At 37.7% G+C, this 13,965-nt stretch overlaps 1 pseudogene across 1 annotated transcript in view; it reads left to right on the top strand.

Annotated features, from left to right (window-relative positions):
• The first annotated feature begins 6,623 nt into the window (after positions 1 to 6,623).
• The window catches only part of LOC103261062, a 30,428-nt pseudogene continuing 23,086 nt past the window's right edge, over positions 6,624 to 13,965 (top strand). Inside the window, exon 1 of the transcript XR_002481998.1 lies at positions 6,624 to 6,662. The product of XR_002481998.1 is annotated as a calsyntenin-1-like (transcript). The remainder of the gene's footprint in view (positions 6,663 to 13,965) is intronic.

The raw sequence follows: 13,965 nt of genomic DNA, 5'->3' as shown, positions 1-13,965 counted from the left end.
CCTTCCGGCCACCGCAGCCTCCACCTGCTGGGCTCCAGCGATCCTTCCGCCTCAGCCTTCCGAGTAGCTGGAACTACAGGCGCGCTATCACGCCTGGCTGATTTTTGATTTATTGTAGAGATGAGGTCTCGCTGCCCAGGTAGGTTTCGAACCCACGGGCTCAGGCAATCCACTCACCTCAGCCTCCCAAAGGCGCGGGATTACAGGCTGAGCCACCGAGCCCAGCTAGCTTCAGAATTTAAGTGAAAAATCATATTTCTAATTTAGTAGTTATCCTTTTAGAAAAAGACATCTTTAGTTACATTATTTCATTTTCTACTTATCTCAATAGAATAATGTAACTAAAGATACCATAAAATTTTATATATATAAAACTGTATATTGTTATCACTTTATAGTACCTTTAAATATAATGCGAAACATTCACCAAGAACAGAATTTGTTTGCAGATGCCATTGATTGCTTTGTTGGAATCCAAATTTATAACAGAATGGAAGTAAATACAGCTTGATTGCCATTGTGGATTATAATTATCTGAGGCCCACTTGGTAGATTGCTACCTTTTATTAAAATTGGAAAAGTGCAATAAAAATTAGAAACACTATTGTTGTAGGTTTTTGACTGACCAGTTGGAGAAATAGTCCTTCAAGAGATTTTGTACTTCCCAATGCTGCACTGCAAGCCCAGGATCCAGGTGATGGCCAAGGATGAGATGGCATCTGGATAGTGGAACATGGTGGTTCCTGAGAGCTCGGAGATGACAACAGCTGTGGAACCACAACGGAGTGGTACGGTTCTCTTAGTTTGGAACTTGGTAAACTGAGCCCTGATAAGTGTTTACAGCTTTGCTAGTTCAGTGGATTGGTAAGCCACCCCGTAGAAGTGCTCCACCTCCATTAGTTTGGTGGGCAAGTGAGCCAACCCCCAAGAAGTGTTGAAGCTCTCTTAACTCAGTAGGTCCAGCTCTTCCAGTCTGGTGTATGCAGTTCTTCCAGTTCAGCAGCTCTTCTAGTTCGTATTTCCAGGTTCTTCTCTCTGGCCCAGGAAGAATAAGCATGAGAATGAGCAAGCAGAAATTTATTAGAAGACAGAAAACCTCCCAGCAGCTGGAGGAGGCTTGAAAGAGGGTTGCTGCCTGGAGGGTGAAATCAGGGGTTTACATATCTTAAGAGAATGCTGATTGGGTGGCATTAGCACCAATCAAAGCAACACAACATGGTGGGATTGAAATGCACCAACTGGGAGGGGTTTGAAAAGGGTCAATTAAGAAGACGAGTGCAAAGGGGGTAGTCTAAGGACCTGGAAATAAGTATTCTCAGTCTAGTCCTTGGGGCTTTCAGCAGAATTATTTTACCAAGACCCACCCTAATCTGTCTGCCTATCTGGTTCCTCCCTTTTTCTTTTCATCCCCCCCACTGGAGATGTAACCCTAACTGCTGTTAGGGAGTAGGGATAATGACCAGCTTGCCTACTTCCTGTTGATCATGAGCATGCTATGATAATGGCATCTAGGGACCTTCTGGTGGGTGATCTAAGGGTCAGTGGTAGTAGAAAGCTTCCATACAAGGTTCTATCTGCATTACCATTTGGAGTTTAATGGCCTCTAGGTGAGAAGAAACAAATTTTATAAGGAAGTTAATTATGCAAGGACCAAATATGAATAATGCAGGAAACAAAAAAGCTATCAAGGGGAAAATGCACATTCATATATTAGAGATCCTTAGAGAGGATGGAAAGAATTGCAGTCGACTAGGTCCTGAACCTGCCTTTTCCCTTAAAGTATCAATAATTTTGATATTATTTTTTATGACTTGCAGGTTTTCTTCTACCTGAGGGAAAGTGTAAATACAGAAACAACAAGTTTAATTTAAGAATGTGCATGTTATTCCACATTCTACCATGAGCATATTCAATGCTTGATGGTTTTGCAGGACCATAGTAGCTAATGAGTTAATGGATGTTTGTTGATTCTCCATAGCAGCTACTATAGCTTTCCATCCTTGTTGTACCATGAGAGTAAGGTTCCAAACAGATCTTTCTATCAGGATTAGTCCAACAAATCAAAAGAAACCTCTGGCAATCGAGTGTCCTATCCCAGGTCTTTGTAGGATTGAATTGTCTGGGTATGTCACTTTAGATTATCATTGTCAGGAGTTTTATAGTTAGGCATTTCCAGGTTTCTGTGATGATGTGGTCACAGGGACTGTTTCAAGAAAGATCCTAAATTTAGAATATGTCCTGAGGAAGCCATTTGAGCCTTACTGAGGACATTGTCTTAGGTATAGGTGCTACTATTGTGCAAGCACCTTTCCATTGGTAGAGTAAGAACAAGTATAATCCATTACCACATATAGTGTAGTGCCCAGTTTCAATTAAGGAAGATGTCCTAATGGTTCCAAATGGGAAGAATATCCCAGTGGCTATAGTTTCTTTTGGTTTGTCAGAGTTGTGGCAACAGTAACACAGAAAATCCTCTTCAGATAACTCCAGATATTCCCATTTGGTGTATTCCCATGGGATCATCCCGTTATGTGTACAGGTTCTGCAGGCATGATTAGAGTTATATAAATAGCTACCCATACAGTCTCACTACAGTATTTAAGGGGGAGACATTCCACCCAGGTTAGTTCCAGGTGTGATCAAAAGCAGATAGGAACTTCCCCCACATCTCTGCTTCTTCTCCAATCTTAATTGAGGGCTTTTTGCCTCGGGAACCTTTCTGACTGGGTTTCAATGCTCCTCTTAGGGCAGTGAATTTATACCAGGAACCACTGAGATTTCCAATATGAAATCTGCTCAAAGACGACAGTAGGGGTCTCGGAAGAGTGTTAGAGAAGGTCCCTCCAGTGGGCATATCCTGAAATTTTAATAATTACCCTGTTGAGTAAAGTATGTAGCGGAGGGAGAAAGGGGGTGCTTATAAGATGTTAGGACTAGTGATGACAGAAATAAGAAGCAAAATAAACTAATCGTTTTGTTTCTTCCCGTGTGAGAGATCTTTTAGGAGGTGTGAAAAAGATGACTGTCAAAGGAAGCAGATAATCCCATGGGTGTTCATGTTTAAGGGGTCCTTGGCAAAGGCGCTTAACAGTGCAGATCAAAACAAGAGCAAAGACAGCAAATATAGGCAAAACTATAAGAAGAATATCCATGGAAGGTTAATTATTGACACTTATTTTTTTATAATCTTTAGTTTGATGTCTTCAATTTCATCATGATGGCATTTTGAGTGCTTTTTTAGGTCAGCAGAGGTAGCTTCTTCTGGACTCCAGCCTTATACTCTCACATGATGAATCCAAGAGTCTATTCCAGTGACCTACATTGCTGAAGGAGTGGAGAGAAGAACAGTGTAGGGACCCTCCCAATCTGGGCCTAAAGACAGGGAAAGTACCAGTACCAAATCTCCTCCCATTCTACAATATACACACACCCTTTTTTGACATGCACGAACTCTCTAATTTTTTGTCCTATACTTTACTTCCTTTTTACTTTATTAAACCAGTCACTTTATTTCAAAAATTTACCATATAAAATCCGTTCCATCATACAATTATTTTTCATCTTTAATATTCTTCCTTAACAAAAACATGCTTCTATGCCAATGACTTTCTTTACATCTTTCCTTTGCTTTTCTGGCTTCTCCCTTTTTTATCTTTCCTTGTGACTTTCTACATTTATGTTTTGAATTACCCCTAGCAACTTTAATTAAGGCTATATATATATATACACACACAGATGTATATTCCAACATGCATGGCCAGGACCAAATGACTGGCACCTGTGTTAATTAAAAAATTATTTTGGGTTCCAGAGGCCAAATGCTCATCAAGGGGTTGTAGAGGTGATGGTAAGCTATGCAATATATTTTAGCAGGTTCTCAGGTCTCCTCAGTGATTATGATTCTTGAGCTAGGCGTTCACTCCTCTCTTCAAAATACAGTGTACTCACTTTCCAATGGCTCTGTATGACCTACACAGTGGACAGGACCCTGAAGGTTTAGGCCTCTTTGGAGTAATTAGACTTCTAGTGCCCCTACATATTATACCCATGGCAACAGGCACCATCTCCTTAGCAGGCTTATTCTTACCATGTCTCTGAGGGTCATTGAAGTTTTGTTGCTATTGGGAACTGTCAATTGAAATGTCTCTTTTGATATTATGTAGCCACAAAGAAGGACAAACATATGGACTTCACAGCAACTTGGATAGATTTAGAGTCGATCATACTCAGTGATCTATCACAGAAACAAAGAACAGATTACCATATGTTCTCACTCATAACAGACCTTGAACAAATATAATACTATAAGAAGAAGATTGGCAGTAGTGGGAAACTGTCAGGGAATGGGGGTGGGATTGTCAGTTGAGAGAAACTGCTAGGGGAGTGAGGGGCATACCTCATCAACAAGGATACCTGCATAATCAACGTTTGTATACCTAACCCTGAATTGTACACCACATCTTTATAATAAAAATAAAGTAAAATAAAAATTTTTAAATGTCTCTTTTGGCCTTCTGGTTGCACGGCTCTCCATGTTGGCACCCTGTTGTTTCTTTAACATCTTGGCTTGCCACATTCATAACAGTTACTAGATGCACCCCAGAGATTCTGGGGTTACAAGCCTGTAAGGCATTAGACCCTATGCCTCTTGTGTCTCCTTTTTTTCTGAGTCTTTTTCCTATTCCTATTGTAAAAGACCAAGGTGATCAATTTCAGGAGGTTCGCCAAGGTACTGTCTGGTCCTATCGTCTCCTTCTGCAGCTTGCTCCTGATATCTGGAGCAACTTGAGTAAAAAACGTATCTTTTAAGAACAGTTCCCTTTGTCTGATTCAGGACCTAGGGAAGCGTGTTTAACTGAAGTCACTGTTAGCCTTTACAGAAAGGCAAAGGGATTCCCATCTGTACCTTGTTCTATCATGGATAGCTTAGAGTAGTTGAGAGGTTTAGTTCTAGTACTTCTTAAGCCTTCCAATATGCATATCAGGAAATATTTCCTTCTCCACTTTCCCACATCACTATTGGGATCCCATTTGGGGTTTTCCAATGGTACTGCTGATTTTTGACATAGATAAGGCTCTCCTTCCTCTTTGGCACTATCCGTAATGCAAAGCTCATCCTCAAATTTCTCTGCCACTTGCAGGGATGCTCGTTCTCAGTGGTTGTCAGGATTTGTCTTAAAAGTAACATAACATCCCTCCAGGAGAGCTTGAATACTTGGATTAAATTCTGGAAAGCATCCATATACTTGTCAGGGTCATCTGAGAACCTAGCAAGATCTCCCTTAATTTTTTTCAAGTCCTTTATGGAAAAGGATACCTGTACCTTACTGGAGCAATATTCACTAAGCATCTCTTGTAGGAGCATGAGTAAAGGAGTTTGTCTAGAGTGAGGGTTTTCAGAGTGGGGCAGGTTTGAAGTGTAGGAAGGACCTAGATAAGGAGGACAGGATGAGTCAGTATTGACTTCAGGGGCTGATGCTTTCCCCAATGTCACCGTTTGGAATTGGCATCCCTGGTTCACTTGGACTATCCTTTGAAATAATCAGCCCCCCACCAATCCCTCCCCAGAAGCCAAGTCTCTTTGTCTTGCAACTTACAATTTGATCATGCTTGGCTGCAAAAGAATCCAACATGGGTTTTCTTTAGAGTCTGAGGATCAAAAGAGTCCCAGTATCTCAGGATGCACTTGAGAGTAGTACGCACTGCTAATGGTCAGATGATTTGTTACCCATCTGGAGAAAGAGTGAATGGGGAAAGAAGGCATCCCTTAACTTTCCCTACTTCTCCATCAATGTGCCTGAATAAAAATTAAAGAACCAAGGGCATCCCCTTACTTTTCTGTCTTTATATACTCATGGTATCCCCCATGGAGTCAAGCGTGACCATCCATGTGTAGCAGAAGGGACCTGGCTAGCAGGAGTAGTCACGCTTACCTGCACAGTGTTCAAGGCTCTGCTGTTTACTGTGCTTCTGAGTTCCTCAAGCCTAGTATTCTCCCTAATCCAGACTAAACCTTTAAGAAGTCTTTGGAGAAATTGTATTTGGGCAAGGAATTTGAATGGGTGGGGGTGTTCCTGGAACTTTCTGTGAACCTCTGGCCAGTAGACAATGTCAATATTAATTGGAGACATTATTTTCCAGTCAAAGTCTTCTTCACTGGTAGGGAATCATGCAAGTTTAAGACATAAAAGTGCCTGAGGAAGGTATGCAGGTCCATTGAGACAATCCCCAATGGCCTCTGAAAAAGTGAAATCAGCAGCCAAAGGGTGATCTCTCCTACTGCTTTCCTACATGAACAGACTTTTTCAAATGGAGCAGGACATTGAATAAGCTGGCTTATATAAGCTGACTCTAATAGGGCCAACAACTGAGGTGTCTGTGTTCCCAGGCACAGAGCTGACAAGATGCCTTAAAGTAAACAGTCCACTTTCCTTCAATGTTTGCCCACCTAAATGATCCCTTTAAAGTACTGACAAGGCTTTGTATGCTAAGGCAAAGATCCAGAGATCCAGATTCTCCAAACACAGGAAGCCCAAGGAAGTGGGGACCTGACCTAAAGAGGTACTTCCCAAAGTTAATTCCCTACATATAAGAATTTCTCATATTCACCAGGTTATGCTGACATGAACAAGAACAAAACCAAAGCTTCCTATCCTCTGCTGGTGAGTTCTTTATGAGAGAATTCTTAAAATCTACTTCTTGGAAAAGTAGGGGGATGTCCTACACATTGTCCTGAGACACATTCCAAATAACCAAGCCAGCTACCCATACTGCCCAGTAATGCCATTCCCCTAGACCGCAAAGACACCCATGACATCGAGTGTGAAGAGGGTTGAGTAGCCACGGCCATCCCTAAGAAAGAACATGTGACAGGGAGGATAGAGGACAAGAAACCTCAGAAATGAAACAAATAGGTCTGCTTTAAGTCACCCTTCTGACAATCCCAGTGGTATTGTTTGTCTGACCAGTTGGCAAGCTGAGCCCCCAAGGGATGTTGCAGTTCCTGAAACTGCACTGCCAGCCCGGGATCCACACGGTGGCCAGGGATGCATGGATATCAGGACAGGGGAATTTGGAGGTGCCTGAGAACTTGGGAATGCCAACTGCTGCAGAGCGCCCAAGAGTGTTAGAGCACTCTTAGTTTGGGGATCGGTGAGCCAAACTCTGAGAAATGTTTATAGTTTTGCTGGTTCAGTGGGCCAGTGCGCCAGGACCTGAGGAGTGTTCATAACTCTGCCAGTTCAGCGGGCTGGTGGATCAGCCCCCAAGAAATATTGAAGCTCTCTCAGCTCAGTGGGTGGACCCCTTCCAGTCGCGTGTGTGCAGTTCTTCTAGTTAAGCAGCTCTTCTTAGTTCAGTAGTTCCAGGTTCTTGTCTCATGCTCAGGAAGAATGAGGAACAGGGACACCAGAGAGTGAGCAAGTAGAATTTTGTTAGAAGACAGAAAAGCTCCCTGTGGCAGGAGGGACCCAGAAAAAGGGTTGTGGGCTGGAGGTTGAAATCAGGGGTTTTAAGATTTATATAGTCTTAAGAGTGGGTTGATTGGATGGTGGTAAGACTAATCAGAGAGAGGCACCTTGGTCTGGGATTGAAATGCACCAATCAAGAGGTGGTTGAAAGGAGACAATCAAGAAGTAGCATGCAAAAGGGTCAGTCCATGGACCTGGAAATAGGTTTTCTCACTCCAATCCATGGGGTTTGCAGCAGAAGTTTTTATGGGACTGCCATAATCTGTCTGCCTATCTGGTTTCTTCCTTTCTCCTTTCTCAATGTCACCTACTATATATTTCTTTTTGCATCCGCTGACTGAATTTATAACACTGAAAGCGCTTAGGCCCAAATAGGAATTATGCAAGATGTAACATGCCTTAGGTATCATTATAGAAGCCAGCAGATTTGTTATTAAATAAAAATGCTAAACAATGAAATATCTGTATCCTATTGGTGTAATAATAAAAATTTCCAGTCTTCTAGGAAAGACTTTCTTTTATCAACGTCAAGGTAAAGCATAACTACCGGAACTGATTTTATACTCATTTCATAAATCAATGACAATTCACTTCAGTAACCATGCTTCTGGAAGTCAGCCAATAAGCAACAGCAACACTCCATTAAACATACTTCTGTAGTTAAAGGTCAACCACTTCTAAACACTTCCAGTTTTGAAAGTCTGCCAATCCTTGGACTTCGTGTTTCTTCAAAACCTAAATAAGATCAGCACTTTCTGCGTTGCTTAAAGAGACTGTCTTACAAATCCAGCTCACCCTGCAGAAATAAACAACAAATTTTGCTTTTTGTTTCAAATATGAAAGCATCAAAAATTGGAGAGTTCACCAATTATTTATGGCCCTCGCTTTGAAACTTTTCATGGAAGTCTCAGGGAAAAAAAAATGTCCACAAATCCCTTTGTCTCCCAGTAGTCTTTCAGATCTGCTACAGATGAATTTATCATAAACAATTTGAGCACTAAGTTATTTTGTTGGTATTATAATTTTTATTCTTATCCTATAATTTATGATCAAATATGTTTTTTGTATAAATTATTTAGTCTTAGGATCAGAAGAGCACTCTTTGTATGTGACATATATTTACTTAATCTTTTTTCTTTTAATTTTTAAGTTTGCTTATTTTAAAATTGTGGGGTACAATTCAGGGTTAAGTATACAAATATTCATTGTGCCCTTGTTGATGAGGTGTGCCCCCCCTTCCCCAGGCAGATTTCAACTACTGTCAATCCCACCTCCCCGCCCCCCAACCATCTCAGTTTCCCGCTACTATCAATCCTTTTCTTATAAAACTAAGGGAGTTGTTCAAGTTCCACTTATGAGTGAGAACATGCGATACTGAGATCTTTGTTTCTGTGAAAGATCACTCAGTATTATAGACTCTAATTCCAAACTTTGCTTGTTGCTGCAAAGTTCATGATTTTGTTCTTTATGACTGCATAAAATTCCAATGCTTGTTCTTTTATTAATGTCTTTATTCATCTTTTTGTAAAATAGTTTTATTTCAGAATTATCCAGATACATAGAGAAATTGCAAAAATAATACAAAGAGTTTTCATAGGCACCACACTCAATTTTCTCTATTATTAGTATCATTATTAACATTCACATATCACATTTGTCATAATTAAAGAAACCATATTGATAAATTATTACTAATTAAGTTTCTTTTCTATCTTAAAGATGTGGGGAACAACTCATGGTTAGTAATTAAGTTTATAATTTACTCAAAATTTCTTTGTTTTTACCTAACATCAATTTTTCATTACAGAATTCCATCTAAGGCATTACATTATATTTAGTTACCACATAGTTTTAGGTTATTTGTGGCCAGGATAGTTGTTGTTTGTTTTTTGTTTGTCTAGCTGTATAAAATCTTCTCTCATATTATTGGCTCATCATTTAATTTTTTTCTGTTGAATTTGTAATGATTTACTACATAAGAATGTTTGAAGTCATAGATCTAATGAGTCTCCAATTCATGCTGACCCAAAATAATATTTGAATTCTGTTCATCTGATGACGATTCATATAAAGGAAATTGGTAAAACTTTGCCTTGGGTCCCCAACAAAACCCTCAGATCATTTTATGGAAAAAAAATACAAAATAGGATTATTACCCTTAATCTGCATTCTTAGATAAATAATAGTTGATATTTTCATTTGAATTATCTAATTTCAGTGACAGTCTCTTCTTGTCTCTGCTTAGTTAGGAAATAGAGAATACTTTTACAAGCTTTCAAGTTACAACTGGATGGGCTTCCCTCCTTTATATTATAGCTTTATCTAAAAGGATACTACAATTTCCTCCTGAAAAAAAAAATCCCTTGTTCTACATAAGCTTTTAATAACAGTTTAACTTCATCAGTTACCTTGATAAAAATGGCAAAATTTCACCTACATACCAAAACATCAAATAACTAGTTTGACAGACTTGCATGTTATGAAAACATTAAAAAGAACTCTTATAGAAAGAAATGCCAAATAAGAATAATCAACAGTCAACTTTACTTGAATCTTTAGGACTCAAAATTAAACATTTTTTTGTTCAATACTCTCCAGTGATATACTGTTGTACAGACTTCCTAACAAAAGCTAAACACACACACACACACACACACACACACACACACACACACACACACACACCCTCATTTAAACCACATTAAGACTATATTTCTTAAACCATGCCGCTATTGTCTTACTTCTACCTCTCACTTTAATCTCTCCTTTTTTCCTCTGACCCATCTTTTGATCTCTGTAAGTGAGCTATCTTTTTCTTAGCTTCCTCTCCCCAAAGGAAAAAGAACAGTCTCAATGCATATATTCCACTAAGATTGCTGGGTCAAATGTTGGATCTATACATGTTGAATTTAAACCCTGGTCTACAGTCAAGTTGAGGTCAATAATTAAAGATTACTACTCCTCCTTTCTTTTGTATTCCATTCGCCTGAAAGTTTGTTTCCTATCCTCTTACTTTGAGTCTGTGGGTGTCCTTTCTGGTGAGGTGAGTCTCTTGAAGGCAATAGATTGTTGCCTGATGATATTTTATCCATTTTGCCATTCTATGTCTTTTCAGTGGTGCATTTAGTCCATTCACATTTAGTCTAATAATTGAAATGCAAGAGTTGATCCCTGTCATAAGGTTCTTACAGAGTTGTTCCTGTTTGTTTGTTTTCTTTCTTTGGGTTCTGGAGTTGGCTCATGTGTGTTTTTTAATCTTTTGCTTGTATTCTTGTTAAGAATGTTGTTGTTCTTTTTTCTTTTTCTTCTGTGTTCAGTACTTCTTAAGTGTTTCTTGTAGAGGTGGTCTGGTGGCAGCGTAGGTTCTTAGGGATTGGATATCTGGAAAAGATTTCAATTCTTCCTCACTAATGAAGCTTAGTTTGACTGGGTAGGTTATTCTTGGTTGAAATTGTTTATCTTTTAAAACTTTGAAGATAGGGCTCCAGGCTCTCCTAGCCTGAAGGGTTTCTGTGGATAAATCTGCTGCTATTCTAATTGGTCTTGGAAAAGTTTTGGGGATGAAAAATAATGTTCTTTAAGCTTAACATGAAAACAGACATTATTTTCAAGTGTACATCTAACTCTATGATACTATCCATTATTGAAGTGATTAATTACATAAAACATTTTTTGTATCTTTTATCTTTATATGGATGAATTTTGGAAAACTGTTATGATCTAAAATCTGAACATATTTTAAAAATATGTTGTTTCTGGATAATCTTATTTCATATAATTCCTTTTTATGTTTGATTTATAATCAATAACTTCTGGCTAAATGTAATCAACTGTCTGAAAATAAAAGAAGTTGTCAAATGAAAAAAAAAGATTTTCTTAAACTTCAGGAGGAGAGATAAAAATTTGTTTCTGAATTAAGGATTTTGTGAAATGCTTATTTAATCAAAGAGTTTACTCAATTGTTAGCACCTTAGAGAAGAATGTTGTTAAATGCAGTAGAATAAAATAACCCAGTAGAACATTTAAATTGCATAGCTGTTCATAACTCAAATAAATGTTATTGAAAGGTGTGGCATATGTTATACAAAGCTATTTTAAGAACCATTCCATTAAGGATAAGCAGAGCAGAGGTTCCAATTTATAAATGAAATAAAGAATAATGAATGTCTTTTAAAATAGACTTCAGAAAAAAAAAAAAACTATTTTGCATGAATCTTAGTGGCCAAACGAAAAGAAAGCTTCTCCTCATTTTGGTAAAAGAGTTCTGACCTGAAATAAGTCCTTAGTAAGGAAAAAAAATATGTAATGGAGAACTGACATTTAAAATATGTGGCTGAACATTTTTAAAGAGCAATTGAAATTAAACATGCTAGAAGTCATATCAAAATTATGACTCACCAAATAAAATAAGTGACTTTTAAATTTTAAAACATTAAATATGTCTTCTATTATCTATGAACTGTGAATGTAATAGACAATGATCTTTTAAAAACAGGCAAGTAAAAGAGCCACTAAAAGAAAAACTATCCATTATTTGCTAAAAAATGAAAGGGCCACTATTAAAAATGCATCAAATGCATGCCACAGTAAGAATAATTAATATATAATTATTTCTTGTCCGGTCCTTAAAACTCCAAAAGTTTTTGTCTATAGGTTTAAGTGAACAATAAAATAGCGTTCACTATCTACTATCAATCTTTCTAGCATAGAAAACAAATTCTTGGAGTTCTTAAAGACCCAAAAGTGGACATTTCTAGCAATTCTTTCCCATCTTCTAAAGTCTAACTGTTGCATTGGAGCTATTATCATTCGATTACTCATCTATCCTTGTGGTGTATTTTCTAAAAATCAAATTGTTAGAAATTGTTTGTGCAAATGAAAATACCAGAGTAAAGATACTCTGTTTTAACATATTCCGGAAAAATTTTCTACATATGTGATCCACTTATAGCTGACCTTTACATTAATATTTCTACATGAAAAATAATTTAATAAAAGACAAAAATTAGCTGCAGTTCCATAATCTTGTCTATGGGCAAGGATTCTTTGGATCTATCTATCTATCTATCTATCTATCTATCTATCTATCTATCTATCTATCTGTCTTCTATCTACCACACTAAACTATTTCTCAAATTATTTTGTTTGCTTTAAATGAATCTTAGGCCAACAAATTATATATATAGTTCCTTTGCCAGGTCTGGTAATTTACCTGTTTAATTGTCTCTAAAAGTAACAATCAAGGATATATATTTGTCCAAATTCTATAAGTCCTTAGCAACTGCTTCACGGTAGTCTCTAACAACACAATTGGCCTGGACAAGCTTGAAGATACATTTTTAGTAACAGATTTATGTTGAACTTTCATTAGTGTCCTGGTTGATAAACATAGTTAAAATTATTTTCCTTCAAATAAATGGCTATGGTCTACAGTCATATGACTCTGAACACACTTGATATTTTCAAATAAATGGTTATGTAGAAATAATACGCCATAACCAAGTAGACTTCATCCTTGGGATGCAGGGTTGGTTCAACATCTGCAGGAACATACATATAATTAAATAAATCAACAGTTATAAAAACAAGGACAATATGATTTTATCATTAGATGCAGAAAAAGCTTTCAATAAAATCCAGCATCTCTCAATAAAAACATCCCTGAACATCTGGGCATAGAGGGGAACATACCTCAAAATAGTAAAAGCCATCTATGATAAAGCCACAGCCAACATATTGCTAAATGGGCAGAAATTAGAAGCATTTTCTCTGAAAAATGGAAAAAGACAAGACAGGCCACTCTCACCCCTCTTGTTCAACATGGTGTTGGAACTCTTAGCTAAAGCAATTAGTCAAGAGAAAGAAATCAGAGTTATCCAAATGGGAAAAGAGAATGTTATCTCTCTTTGCTGACAATATGATCCTATACCTTAAAAACCATGAGAATACATCAAAAACCTTCTTGCACTGATAAAGGACTTTGAAAAAAATCTCAGAAAACAAAATGGTTATTCAGTAGAAATTCATTAGCGCTCCATTCTTTTTTTTTCAAATCTAAAAGCAAAGCTTTATAGAAGTTGTGAGGTGAAATTAGTTTCCCCATCACTGGAGAGGTAAGTTGGAATGCCAATAGAAACTTTTCTCTGTTGAAAAGCCACAGCAAAAATAGTAATAAGGAAAAAAAAATTCTGCTTGCAGTATTCTAAATCATATATCCTGTGACAGGCTTACTTTATTGTACAATTATTTGTTCATTTACAAGCTTTTTCCAACTATTCAGTTTATCGCACCTTATCATCTCCTCTGCAGATAAGTTGAATGAGTTGCACATGACTTCATGAGTCAGAAGTTTTAATAAATAGCGTGTGGATAGTGGCAGATGTCACCACTTCCCTGTGTGGACATAAATTCAATTGTATGAGCAATTGTGGTCTTCCTTTTCCTTTGAAAATGATATGTTCTAGCTGGACGACAGGTTCTATGAATGTCAATTAGG

The sequence above is a fragment of the Carlito syrichta genome, unplaced genomic scaffold, assembly GCF_000164805.1.
Source record: "Carlito syrichta isolate Samal-C Ts95f unplaced genomic scaffold, Tarsius_syrichta-2.0.1 Scaffold303583, whole genome shotgun sequence".
NCBI lineage: Eukaryota > Metazoa > Chordata > Mammalia > Primates > Tarsiidae > Carlito > Carlito syrichta.
Note: the sequence above shows the minus strand (reverse complement) of the source record. Positions and strands in the feature narration are given on the sequence as shown.